The sequence below is a fragment of the Cucumis sativus genome, unplaced genomic scaffold (assembly GCF_000004075.3).
Source record: "Cucumis sativus cultivar 9930 unplaced genomic scaffold, Cucumber_9930_V3 scaffold90, whole genome shotgun sequence".
Classification (NCBI taxonomy): domain Eukaryota; kingdom Viridiplantae; phylum Streptophyta; class Magnoliopsida; order Cucurbitales; family Cucurbitaceae; genus Cucumis; species Cucumis sativus.
In genome coordinates this window covers 80,279-94,659 of record NW_022279579.1, presented here as the reverse complement: position 1 = coordinate 94,659, position 14,381 = coordinate 80,279, and positions in this window count along the sequence as shown.

Below are 14,381 nucleotides of genomic sequence, written 5' to 3'. Positions count from 1 at the left end.
GGAACTGGGCTCCCAAGTCATCGTCCTTTGATCTACAGTGAACGCCTAGCAGTGGGCCAGCCAATTTATTAATAATGGTCACTGTTGTTTCAGGTCGACCAATTGAGATCAATTCCTCATCAGCATATAGCATAATGAAAAGTATTTGTAAAACCAAGAATACAAGTGCCAACGAGGAGTTCATTATGCTTTCGATTGGAGAGAGAAAGATAAGTAATGTCCAAAGGACTATGCTTTTCTTTTGTTGTTGGACACAATTGAATGTTTTGAAAACATCACACAGACATATATATAGGAAAGTAAAGGAATACAAATCTTTTTTTCAAATGGTTAATGGTAATTTTATGACCGTTATGCAATTTTTAATTTTAGAAGTAGGAACCGCGATAGTTTGAATCAATCGGTGAAAAGGCGCATTAAGTAACTACATATTAGTAGTGGCATTCCGCAATTAATATAAAAGAAGAAAAAAAATAAGTTGTAAAACAATTTACGAAATGATTGTTATGTTTAACCACGTAAGGTTAATTTTTACATCCCAACTCAATAGTACTCCTTTTTCCGTTTGTTTTGTCTTTTCTTTTTTCTTCAAGTTATGTAGTAATAAAGATGGTTAGAAAACAATAAATTAGAGAAAGAGTGTAAGTTTAGGTTACATTTCAACATTTATTTAAATTATAGGTTAATACTTTTTTAAATTTGTATTGTCTATATACAAAATAACACATCAGCTTGTTGTTGGTATTTTACCAATGCCACGTCAAATTTCTAATTAGGAGATTCTTCAACCTGTATATTTAGTTAGTCTGTGCTTGGATTGGAATGCTGGGTTGATTAATTTAAATCTTAAAATAATAATTGTATCGATTTAAATCCTAAACTTCGCCGGGTGTATCAATTTAAACCCCAATTAAACTAATAATAGTATCGATTTGAACATTGCACTTCAATTAGTTCATCATTCACCTCCTCTTCAACTTCTTCCCCCCCTCTTCCTCCCCTTACCACCATGCAAACGTTTAACACCAAACATCTTTACCAACACATTTTTCAATGTCCATCACTCAAGCAAAATGAAATAAATTGTCCGACATAGAAGATAGGTGCTAATTTAACTATTTCCATTAAATGTTCACCATCATATTCGATTAATATATATACATATACATAAGCGTTCTGTAACTGTGTGCTTGCTTGCCAATATTTTCCTTCGCTGCCTTCGGGGGACATAAAAAAAATATATTTGAAGATTACACCAAAACGGTCTAGTGAGTGGAGATTTTCATCAACACACATTTAACAGAACACACTCTCGCCATAACGCATTACAAAAATTATTTTCACAGCACCACGCAATATAAATAAGTACGCATTTCAATAGAAATATGAGTTTAAATTGGAAAATCGTTCCGCTGCGTTTGGCGATTTACACATTCAAATCTCATTGGCAAATATTCATAGGAACCATTTCCTTGCAAATTCATTTCATCATAAAATCGCATCGCACAGGAAAGCATTTCGCATAACAATTTCCATCTTTCGTACCATGCTAAGCTCAAGAGTCAACACGCTCTTATCGCTGATTTGCAGCTGTACGGAGAAATCTAAACGTATACAAATATTTCCATTAATCCAGTTATGCATAACGTGTTTTTCCAAGGCATGCAATTCGTGTTTTTCCTTCAATATGCACATTTAACATCGTATAAAATATTGCAAGCAAATGATTGGACTGTTCCTAAATTAAAGAAACGTTTAAAAGTTTAGAAACCATGTATAAGAGCGCACATACAAGAGCTTACGCACCGTGTGAAATTCGATTGCAACTAGTGTGGGAGATATAGAGAAAAAGATGTGGGATTTTTCTTAATCCCTTTAATTATGTTTTATTTTATATAATAACATTATTTGAAACTGTATGCAATGGCATGCTCTAGCTAAGCCATGCATTAATATTTCATTTTAAAATATCTTTTCTAGTTCCAAGGAAAGCACATATTATAAGTTCCAGTGTCTTTTGGGTGCATCAAACAGGGGCCATCTCGATAAATTTCCCACGAGCAATCAGTGCAACGATTTGTGTCCCTGTGAAAGTTATAGATGGTGAACTTTTGCATCTCTCCTTGCACAAATTGAAACGCGCAAGTAAATTCTGTTGTGCCGAAAATATTAGGTCTAAAGTGAAAGGAGTAACTACGTCCAGACTCAAGGAACTGGGCTCCCAAGTCATCGTCCTTTGATCTACAGTGAACGCCTAGCAGTGGGCCAGCCAATTTATTAATAATGGTCACTGTTGTTTCAGGTCGACCAATTGAGATCAATTCCTCATCAGCATATAGCATAATGAAAAGTATTTGTAAAACCAAGAATACAAGTGCCAACGAGGAGTTCATTATGCTTTCGATTGGAGAGAGAAAGATAAGTAATGTCCAAAGGACTATGCTTTTCTTTTGTTGTTGGACACAATTGAATGTTTTGAAAACATCACACAGACATATATATAGGAAAGTAAAGGAATACAAATCTTTTTTTCAAATGGTTAATGGTAATTTTATGACCGTTATGCAATTTTTAATTTTAGAAGTAGGAACCGCGATAGTTTGAATCAATCGGTGAAAAGGCGCATTAAGTAACTACATATTAGTAGTGGCATTCCGCAATTAATATAAAAGAAGAAAAAAAATAAGTTGTAAAACAATTTACGAAATGATTGTTATGTTTAACCACGTAAGGTTAATTTTTACATCCCAACTCAATAGTACTCCTTTTTCCGTTTGTTTTGTCTTTTCTTTTTTCTTCAAGTTATGTAGTAATAAAGATGGTTAGAAAACAATAAATTAGAGAAAGAGTGTAAGTTTAGGTTACATTTCAACATTTATTTAAATTATAGGTTAATACTTTTTTAAATTTGTATTGTCTATATACAAAATAACACATCAGCTTGTTGTTGGTATTTTACCAATGCCACGTCAAATTTCTAATTAGGAGATTCTTCAACCTGTATATTTAGTTAGTCTGTGCTTGGATTGGAATGCTGGGTTGATTAATTTAAATCTTAAAATAATAATTGTATCGATTTAAATCCTAAACTTCGCCGGGTGTATCAATTTAAACCCCAATTAAACTAATAATAGTATCGATTTGAACATTGCACTTCAATTAGTTCATCATTCACCTCCTCTTCAACTTCTTCCCCCCCTCTTCCTCCCCTTACCACCATGCAAACGTTTAACACCAAACATCTTTACCAACACATTTTTCAATGTCCATCACTCAAGCAAAATGAAATAAATTGTCCGACATAGAAGATAGGTGCTAATTTAACTATTTCCATTAAATGTTCACCATCATATTCGATTAATATATATACATATACATAAGCGTTCTGTAACTGTGTGCTTGCTTGCCAATATTTTCCTTCGCTGCCTTCGGGGGACATAAAAAAAATATATTTGAAGATTACACCAAAACGGTCTAGTGAGTGGAGATTTTCATCAACACACATTTAACAGAACACACTCTCGCCATAACGCATTACAAAAATTATTTTCACAGCACCACGCAATATAAATAAGTACGCATTTCAATAGAAATATGAGTTTAAATTGGAAAATCGTTCCGCTGCGTTTGGCGATTTACACATTCAAATCTCATTGGCAAATATTCATAGGAACCATTTCCTTGCAAATTCATTTCATCATAAAATCGCATCGCACAGGAAAGCATTTCGCATAACAATTTCCATCTTTCGTACCATGCTAAGCTCAAGAGTCAACACGCTCTTATCGCTGATTTGCAGCTGTACGGAGAAATCTAAACGTATACAAATATTTCCATTAATCCAGTTATGCATAACGTGTTTTTCCAAGGCATGCAATTCGTGTTTTTCCTTCAATATGCACATTTAACATCGTATAAAATATTGCAAGCAAATGATTGGACTGTTCCTAAATTAAAGAAACGTTTAAAAGTTTAGAAACCATGTATAAGAGCGCACATACAAGAGCTTACGCACCGTGTGAAATTCGATTGCAACTAGTGTGGGAGATATAGAGAAAAAGATGTGGGATTTTTCTTAATCCCTTTAATTATGTTTTATTTTATATAATAACATTATTTGAAACTGTATGCAATGGCATGCTCTAGCTAAGCCATGCATTAATATTTCATTTTAAAATATCTTTTCTAGTTCCAAGGAAAGCACATATTATAAGTTCCAGTGTCTTTTGGGTGCATCAAACAGGGGCCATCTCGATAAATTTCCCACGAGCAATCAGTGCAACGATTTGTGTCCCTGTGAAAGTTATAGATGGTGAACTTTTGCATCTCTCCTTGCACAAATTGAAACGCGCAAGTAAATTCTGTTGTGCCGAAAATATTAGGTCTAAAGTGAAAGGAGTAACTACGTCCAGACTCAAGGAACTGGGCTCCCAAGTCATCGTCCTTTGATCTACAGTGAACGCCTAGCAGTGGGCCAGCCAATTTATTAATAATGGTCACTGTTGTTTCAGGTCGACCAATTGAGATCAATTCCTCATCAGCATATAGCATAATGAAAAGTATTTGTAAAACCAAGAATACAAGTGCCAACGAGGAGTTCATTATGCTTTCGATTGGAGAGAGAAAGATAAGTAATGTCCAAAGGACTATGCTTTTCTTTTGTTGTTGGACACAATTGAATGTTTTGAAAACATCACACAGACATATATATAGGAAAGTAAAGGAATACAAATCTTTTTTTCAAATGGTTAATGGTAATTTTATGACCGTTATGCAATTTTTAATTTTAGAAGTAGGAACCGCGATAGTTTGAATCAATCGGTGAAAAGGCGCATTAAGTAACTACATATTAGTAGTGGCATTCCGCAATTAATATAAAAGAAGAAAAAAAATAAGTTGTAAAACAATTTACGAAATGATTGTTATGTTTAACCACGTAAGGTTAATTTTTACATCCCAACTCAATAGTACTCCTTTTTCCGTTTGTTTTGTCTTTTCTTTTTTCTTCAAGTTATGTAGTAATAAAGATGGTTAGAAAACAATAAATTAGAGAAAGAGTGTAAGTTTAGGTTACATTTCAACATTTATTTAAATTATAGGTTAATACTTTTTTAAATTTGTATTGTCTATATACAAAATAACACATCAGCTTGTTGTTGGTATTTTACCAATGCCACGTCAAATTTCTAATTAGGAGATTCTTCAACCTGTATATTTAGTTAGTCTGTGCTTGGATTGGAATGCTGGGTTGATTAATTTAAATCTTAAAATAATAATTGTATCGATTTAAATCCTAAACTTCGCCGGGTGTATCAATTTAAACCCCAATTAAACTAATAATAGTATCGATTTGAACATTGCACTTCAATTAGTTCATCATTCACCTCCTCTTCAACTTCTTCCCCCCTCTTCCTCCCCTTACCACCATGCAAACGTTTAACACCAAACATCTTTACCAACACATTTTTCAATGTCCATCACTCAAGCAAAATGAAATAAATTGTCCGACATAGAAGATAGGTGCTAATTTAACTATTTCCATTAAATGTTCACCATCATATTCGATTAATATATATACATATACATAAGCGTTCTGTAACTGTGTGCTTGCTTGCCAATATTTTCCTTCGCTGCCTTCGGGGGACATAAAAAAAATATATTTGAAGATTACACCAAAACGGTCTAGTGAGTGGAGATTTTCATCAACACACATTTAACAGAACACACTCTCGCCATAACGCATTACAAAAATTATTTTCACAGCACCACGCAATATAAATAAGTACGCATTTCAATAGAAATATGAGTTTAAATTGGAAAATCGTTCCGCTGCGTTTGGCGATTTACACATTCAAATCTCATTGGCAAATATTCATAGGAACCATTTCCTTGCAAATTCATTTCATCATAAAATCGCATCGCACAGGAAAGCATTTCGCATAACAATTTCCATCTTTCGTACCATGCTAAGCTCAAGAGTCAACACGCTCTTATCGCTGATTTGCAGCTGTACGGAGAAATCTAAACGTATACAAATATTTCCATTAATCCAGTTATGCATAACGTGTTTTTCCAAGGCATGCAATTCGTGTTTTTCCTTCAATATGCACATTTAACATCGTATAAAATATTGCAAGCAAATGATTGGACTGTTCCTAAATTAAAGAAACGTTTAAAAGTTTAGAAACCATGTATAAGAGCGCACATACAAGAGCTTACGCACCGTGTGAAATTCGATTGCAACTAGTGTGGGAGATATAGAGAAAAAGATGTGGGATTTTTCTTAATCCCTTTAATTATGTTTTATTTTATATAATAACATTATTTGAAACTGTATGCAATGGCATGCTCTAGCTAAGCCATGCATTAATATTTCATTTTAAAATATCTTTTCTAGTTCCAAGGAAAGCACATATTATAAGTTCCAGTGTCTTTTGGGTGCATCAAACAGGGGCCATCTCGATAAATTTCCCACGAGCAATCAGTGCAACGATTTGTGTCCCTGTGAAAGTTATAGATGGTGAACTTTTGCATCTCTCCTTGCACAAATTGAAACGCGCAAGTAAATTCTGTTGTGCCGAAAATATTAGGTCTAAAGTGAAAGGAGTAACTACGTCCAGACTCAAGGAACTGGGCTCCCAAGTCATCGTCCTTTGATCTACAGTGAACGCCTAGCAGTGGGCCAGCCAATTTATTAATAATGGTCACTGTTGTTTCAGGTCGACCAATTGAGATCAATTCCTCATCAGCATATAGCATAATGAAAAGTATTTGTAAAACCAAGAATACAAGTGCCAACGAGGAGTTCATTATGCTTTCGATTGGAGAGAGAAAGATAAGTAATGTCCAAAGGACTATGCTTTTCTTTTGTTGTTGGACACAATTGAATGTTTTGAAAACATCACACAGACATATATATAGGAAAGTAAAGGAATACAAATCTTTTTTTCAAATGGTTAATGGTAATTTTATGACCGTTATGCAATTTTTAATTTTAGAAGTAGGAACCGCGATAGTTTGAATCAATCGGTGAAAAGGCGCATTAAGTAACTACATATTAGTAGTGGCATTCCGCAATTAATATAAAAGAAGAAAAAAAATAAGTTGTAAAACAATTTACGAAATGATTGTTATGTTTAACCACGTAAGGTTAATTTTTACATCCCAACTCAATAGTACTCCTTTTTCCGTTTGTTTTGTCTTTTCTTTTTTCTTCAAGTTATGTAGTAATAAAGATGGTTAGAAAACAATAAATTAGAGAAAGAGTGTAAGTTTAGGTTACATTTCAACATTTATTTAAATTATAGGTTAATACTTTTTTAAATTTGTATTGTCTATATACAAAATAACACATCAGCTTGTTGTTGGTATTTTACCAATGCCACGTCAAATTTCTAATTAGGAGATTCTTCAACCTGTATATTTAGTTAGTCTGTGCTTGGATTGGAATGCTGGGTTGATTAATTTAAATCTTAAAATAATAATTGTATCGATTTAAATCCTAAACTTCGCCGGGTGTATCAATTTAAACCCCAATTAAACTAATAATAGTATCGATTTGAACATTGCACTTCAATTAGTTCATCATTCACCTCCTCTTCAACTTCTTCCCCCCCTCTTCCTCCCCTTACCACCATGCAAACGTTTAACACCAAACATCTTTACCAACACATTTTTCAATGTCCATCACTCAAGCAAAATGAAATAAATTGTCCGACATAGAAGATAGGTGCTAATTTAACTATTTCCATTAAATGTTCACCATCATATTCGATTAATATATATACATATACATAAGCGTTCTGTAACTGTGTGCTTGCTTGCCAATATTTTCCTTCGCTGCCTTCGGGGGACATAAAAAAAATATATTTGAAGATTACACCAAAACGGTCTAGTGAGTGGAGATTTTCATCAACACACATTTAACAGAACACACTCTCGCCATAACGCATTACAAAAATTATTTTCACAGCACCACGCAATATAAATAAGTACGCATTTCAATAGAAATATGAGTTTAAATTGGAAAATCGTTCCGCTGCGTTTGGCGATTTACACATTCAAATCTCATTGGCAAATATTCATAGGAACCATTTCCTTGCAAATTCATTTCATCATAAAATCGCATCGCACAGGAAAGCATTTCGCATAACAATTTCCATCTTTCGTACCATGCTAAGCTCAAGAGTCAACACGCTCTTATCGCTGATTTGCAGCTGTACGGAGAAATCTAAACGTATACAAATATTTCCATTAATCCAGTTATGCATAACGTGTTTTTCCAAGGCATGCAATTCGTGTTTTTCCTTCAATATGCACATTTAACATCGTATAAAATATTGCAAGCAAATGATTGGACTGTTCCTAAATTAAAGAAACGTTTAAAAGTTTAGAAACCATGTATAAGAGCGCACATACAAGAGCTTACGCACCGTGTGAAATTCGATTGCAACTAGTGTGGGAGATATAGAGAAAAAGATGTGGGATTTTTCTTAATCCCTTTAATTATGTTTTATTTTATATAATAACATTATTTGAAACTGTATGCAATGGCATGCTCTAGCTAAGCCATGCATTAATATTTCATTTTAAAATATCTTTTCTAGTTCCAAGGAAAGCACATATTATAAGTTCCAGTGTCTTTTGGGTGCATCAAACAGGGGCCATCTCGATAAATTTCCCACGAGCAATCAGTGCAACGATTTGTGTCCCTGTGAAAGTTATAGATGGTGAACTTTTGCATCTCTCCTTGCACAAATTGAAACGCGCAAGTAAATTCTGTTGTGCCGAAAATATTAGGTCTAAAGTGAAAGGAGTAACTACGTCCAGACTCAAGGAACTGGGCTCCCAAGTCATCGTCCTTTGATCTACAGTGAACGCCTAGCAGTGGGCCAGCCAATTTATTAATAATGGTCACTGTTGTTTCAGGTCGACCAATTGAGATCAATTCCTCATCAGCATATAGCATAATGAAAAGTATTTGTAAAACCAAGAATACAAGTGCCAACGAGGAGTTCATTATGCTTTCGATTGGAGAGAGAAAGATAAGTAATGTCCAAAGGACTATGCTTTTCTTTTGTTGTTGGACACAATTGAATGTTTTGAAAACATCACACAGACATATATATAGGAAAGTAAAGGAATACAAATCTTTTTTTCAAATGGTTAATGGTAATTTTATGACCGTTATGCAATTTTTAATTTTAGAAGTAGGAACCGCGATAGTTTGAATCAATCGGTGAAAAGGCGCATTAAGTAACTACATATTAGTAGTGGCATTCCGCAATTAATATAAAAGAAGAAAAAAAATAAGTTGTAAAACAATTTACGAAATGATTGTTATGTTTAACCACGTAAGGTTAATTTTTACATCCCAACTCAATAGTACTCCTTTTTCCGTTTGTTTTGTCTTTTCTTTTTTCTTCAAGTTATGTAGTAATAAAGATGGTTAGAAAACAATAAATTAGAGAAAGAGTGTAAGTTTAGGTTACATTTCAACATTTATTTAAATTATAGGTTAATACTTTTTTAAATTTGTATTGTCTATATACAAAATAACACATCAGCTTGTTGTTGGTATTTTACCAATGCCACGTCAAATTTCTAATTAGGAGATTCTTCAACCTGTATATTTAGTTAGTCTGTGCTTGGATTGGAATGCTGGGTTGATTAATTTAAATCTTAAAATAATAATTGTATCGATTTAAATCCTAAACTTCGCCGGGTGTATCAATTTAAACCCCAATTAAACTAATAATAGTATCGATTTGAACATTGCACTTCAATTAGTTCATCATTCACCTCCTCTTCAACTTCTTCCCCCCTCTTCCTCCCCTTACCACCATGCAAACGTTTAACACCAAACATCTTTACCAACACATTTTTCAATGTCCATCACTCAAGCAAAATGAAATAAATTGTCCGACATAGAAGATAGGTGCTAATTTAACTATTTCCATTAAATGTTCACCATCATATTCGATTAATATATATACATATACATAAGCGTTCTGTAACTGTGTGCTTGCTTGCCAATATTTTCCTTCGCTGCCTTCGGGGGACATAAAAAAAATATATTTGAAGATTACACCAAAACGGTCTAGTGAGTGGAGATTTTCATCAACACACATTTAACAGAACACACTCTCGCCATAACGCATTACAAAAATTATTTTCACAGCACCACGCAATATAAATAAGTACGCATTTCAATAGAAATATGAGTTTAAATTGGAAAATCGTTCCGCTGCGTTTGGCGATTTACACATTCAAATCTCATTGGCAAATATTCATAGGAACCATTTCCTTGCAAATTCATTTCATCATAAAATCGCATCGCACAGGAAAGCATTTCGCATAACAATTTCCATCTTTCGTACCATGCTAAGCTCAAGAGTCAACACGCTCTTATCGCTGATTTGCAGCTGTACGGAGAAATCTAAACGTATACAAATATTTCCATTAATCCAGTTATGCATAACGTGTTTTTCCAAGGCATGCAATTCGTGTTTTTCCTTCAATATGCACATTTAACATCGTATAAAATATTGCAAGCAAATGATTGGACTGTTCCTAAATTAAAGAAACGTTTAAAAGTTTAGAAACCATGTATAAGAGCGCACATACAAGAGCTTACGCACCGTGTGAAATTCGATTGCAACTAGTGTGGGAGATATAGAGAAAAAGATGTGGGATTTTTCTTAATCCCTTTAATTATGTTTTATTTTATATAATAACATTATTTGAAACTGTATGCAATGGCATGCTCTAGCTAAGCCATGCATTAATATTTCATTTTAAAATATCTTTTCTAGTTCCAAGGAAAGCACATATTATAAGTTCCAGTGTCTTTTGGGTGCATCAAACAGGGGCCATCTCGATAAATTTCCCACGAGCAATCAGTGCAACGATTTGTGTCCCTGTGAAAGTTATAGATGGTGAACTTTTGCATCTCTCCTTGCACAAATTGAAACGCGCAAGTAAATTCTGTTGTGCCGAAAATATTAGGTCTAAAGTGAAAGGAGTAACTACGTCCAGACTCAAGGAACTGGGCTCCCAAGTCATCGTCCTTTGATCTACAGTGAACGCCTAGCAGTGGGCCAGCCAATTTATTAATAATGGTCACTGTTGTTTCAGGTCGACCAATTGAGATCAATTCCTCATCAGCATATAGCATAATGAAAAGTATTTGTAAAACCAAGAATACAAGTGCCAACGAGGAGTTCATTATGCTTTCGATTGGAGAGAGAAAGATAAGTAATGTCCAAAGGACTATGCTTTTCTTTTGTTGTTGGACACAATTGAATGTTTTGAAAACATCACACAGACATATATATAGGAAAGTAAAGGAATACAAATCTTTTTTCAAATGGTTAATGGTAATTTTAACCGTTATGCAATTTTTAATTTAGAAGTGTACGCGAGAAATCTAAACGTATACAAATATTTCCATTAATATAGTTGTGCATAATCCAAGGCAAATTCGTGTTTTTCCTTCAATATGCAATTTAACATCGTATAAAATATTATGATTGGACTGTTCCTAAATTAAAGAAACGTTTAAAAGTTTAGAAACCAGTATAAGAGCGCACATACAACAGCTTACGCACCAATTTTTGCAACTAGTGTGGGAGATATAGAGAAAAAGATATGGGATTTTTCTTAATCCTTTAATTATGTTTATTTTATATAATAACATTTGAAACTGTATGCAATGGCATGCTTAGCTAAACCATGCATTAACATTTCATTTTAAAAAATATCTTTTCTAGTTCCAAGGAAAGCACATGTTATAAGTTCCAGTGTCTTTTGGGTGCATCAAACAAGGGCCATCTCGATAAATTCCCACGAGCAATCAGTGCAACGATTTGTGTCCCTGTGAAAGTTATAGATGGTGAACTTTTGCATCTCGCCTTGCACAAATTGAAACGCGCAAGTAAATTCTGTTGTGCCCCAAATATTAGGTCTAAAGTGAAAGGAGTAACTACGTCCAGACTCAAGGAACTGGGCTCCCAAGTCATCGTCCTTTGATCTACAGTGAACGCCTAGCAGTGGGCCAGCCAATTTATTAATAATGGTCACTGTTGTTTCAGGTCGACCAATTGAGATCAATTCTTCATCAGCATATAGCATGATGAAAAGTATTTGTAAAACCAAGAATACAAGTGCCAACGAGGAGTTCATTATGCTTTCGATTGGAGAGAGAAAGATAAGTAATGTCCAAAGGACTGTGCTTTTCTTTTGTTGTTGGACACAATTGAATGTTTTGAAAACCATCACACAGACATATATAGGAAAGTAAAGGAATACAAATCTTTTTTTCAAATGGTTAATGGTAATTTTGTGACCGTTATGCAATTTTTAATTTTAGAAGTAGGAACCGCGATAGTTTGAATCAATCGGCGAAAAGGCGCATTAAGTAACTACATATTAGTAGTGTCATTCCGCAATTAATATAAAAGAAGAAAAAAAATAAGTTGTAAAACAATTTACGAAACGATTGTTATGTTTAACCACGTAAGGTTAATTTTTACACCCCAACTCAATAGTACTCTTTTTCCGTTTGTTTTGTCTTTTCTTTTTTCTTCAAGTTATGTACTAACAAAGATGGCTAGAAAACAATAAATTAGAGAAAGAGTGTAAGTTTAGGTTACATATTTCAACATTTGTTTAAATTATAGGTTAATACTTTTTTTAATTTGTATTGTCTATATACAAAATAACACATCGGCTTGTTGTTGGTATTTTACCAATGCCACGTCAAATTTCTAATTAGGAGATTCTTCAACCTGTATATTTAGTTAGTCTGTGCTTGGATTCGAATGCTGGGTTGATTAATTTAAATCTTAAAATAATAATTGTATCGATTTAAATCCTAAACTTCGTCGGGTGTATCAATTTAAACCCCAATTAAACTAATAATAGTATCGATTTGAACATTGCACTTCAATTAGTTCATCATTCACCTCCTCTTCAACTTCTTCCCCCCCTCTTCCTCCCCTTACCACCATGCAAACGCTTAACATCAAACATCTTTACCAACACATTTTTCAATGTCCATCACTCAAGCAAAATGAAATAAATTGTCCGACATAGAAGATAGGTGCTAATTTAACCATTTCCATTAAATGTTCACCATCATATTCGATTAGCATATATACACATAAACGTTCTGTAACTGTGTGCTTGCTTGCCAATATTTTCCTTCGCTGCCTTGGGGGGGCATAAAAAATATATATATATTTGAAGATTACACCAAAACGGTCTAGTGAGTGGGGAGATTTTCATCAACACACATTTAATAGAACACACTCTCGCCATAACGCACTACAAAAATTATTTTCACAGCACCACGCAATATAAATAAGTACGCATTTCAATAGAAATATGAGTTTAAATTGGAAAATCATTCCGCTGCGTTTGGCGATTTACACATTCAAATCTCATTGGCAAATATTCATAGGAACCATTTCCTTGCAAATTCATTTCATCATAAAATCGCATCGCACAGGAAAGCATTTCGCATAACAATTTCCATCTTTCGTACCATATTGCTAAGGTCAAGAGTCAACACGCTCTTATCGCTGATTTGCAGGTGTACGGAGAAATCTAAACGTATACAAATATTTCCATTAATCCAGTTGTGCATAACGTGTTTTTCCAAGGCATGCAATTCGTGTTTTTCCTTCAATATGCACATTTAACATCGTATAAAATATTGCAAGCAAATGATTGGACTGTTCCTAAATTAAAGAAACGTTTAAAAGTTTAGAAACCATGTATAAGAGCGCACATACAACAGCTTACGCACCGTGTGAAATTCGATTGCAACTAGTGTGGGAGATATAGAGAAAAAGATATGGGATTTTTCTTAATCCCTTTAATTATGTTTTATTTTATATAATAACATTTGAAACTGTATGCAATGGCATGCTCTAGCTAAACCATGCATTAACATTTCATTTTAAAATATCTTTTCTAGTTCCAAGGAAAGCACATGTTATAAGTTCCAGTGTCTTTTGGGTGCATCAAACAAGGGCCATCTCGATAAATTTCCCACGAGCAATCAGTGCAACGATTTGTGTCCCTGTGAAAGTTATAGATGGTGAACTTTTGCATCTCGCCTTGCACAAATTGAAACGCGCAAGTAAATTCTGTTGTGCCCCAAATATTAGGTCTAAAGTGAAAGGAGTAACTACGTCCAGACTCAAGGAACTGGGCTCCCAAGTCATCGTCCTTTGATCTACAGTGAACGCCTAGCAGTGGGCCAGCCAATTTATTAATAATGGTCACTGTTGTTTCAGGTCGACCAATTGAGATCAATTCTTCATCAGCATATAGCATGATGAAAAGTATTTGTAAAACCAAGAATACAAGTGCCA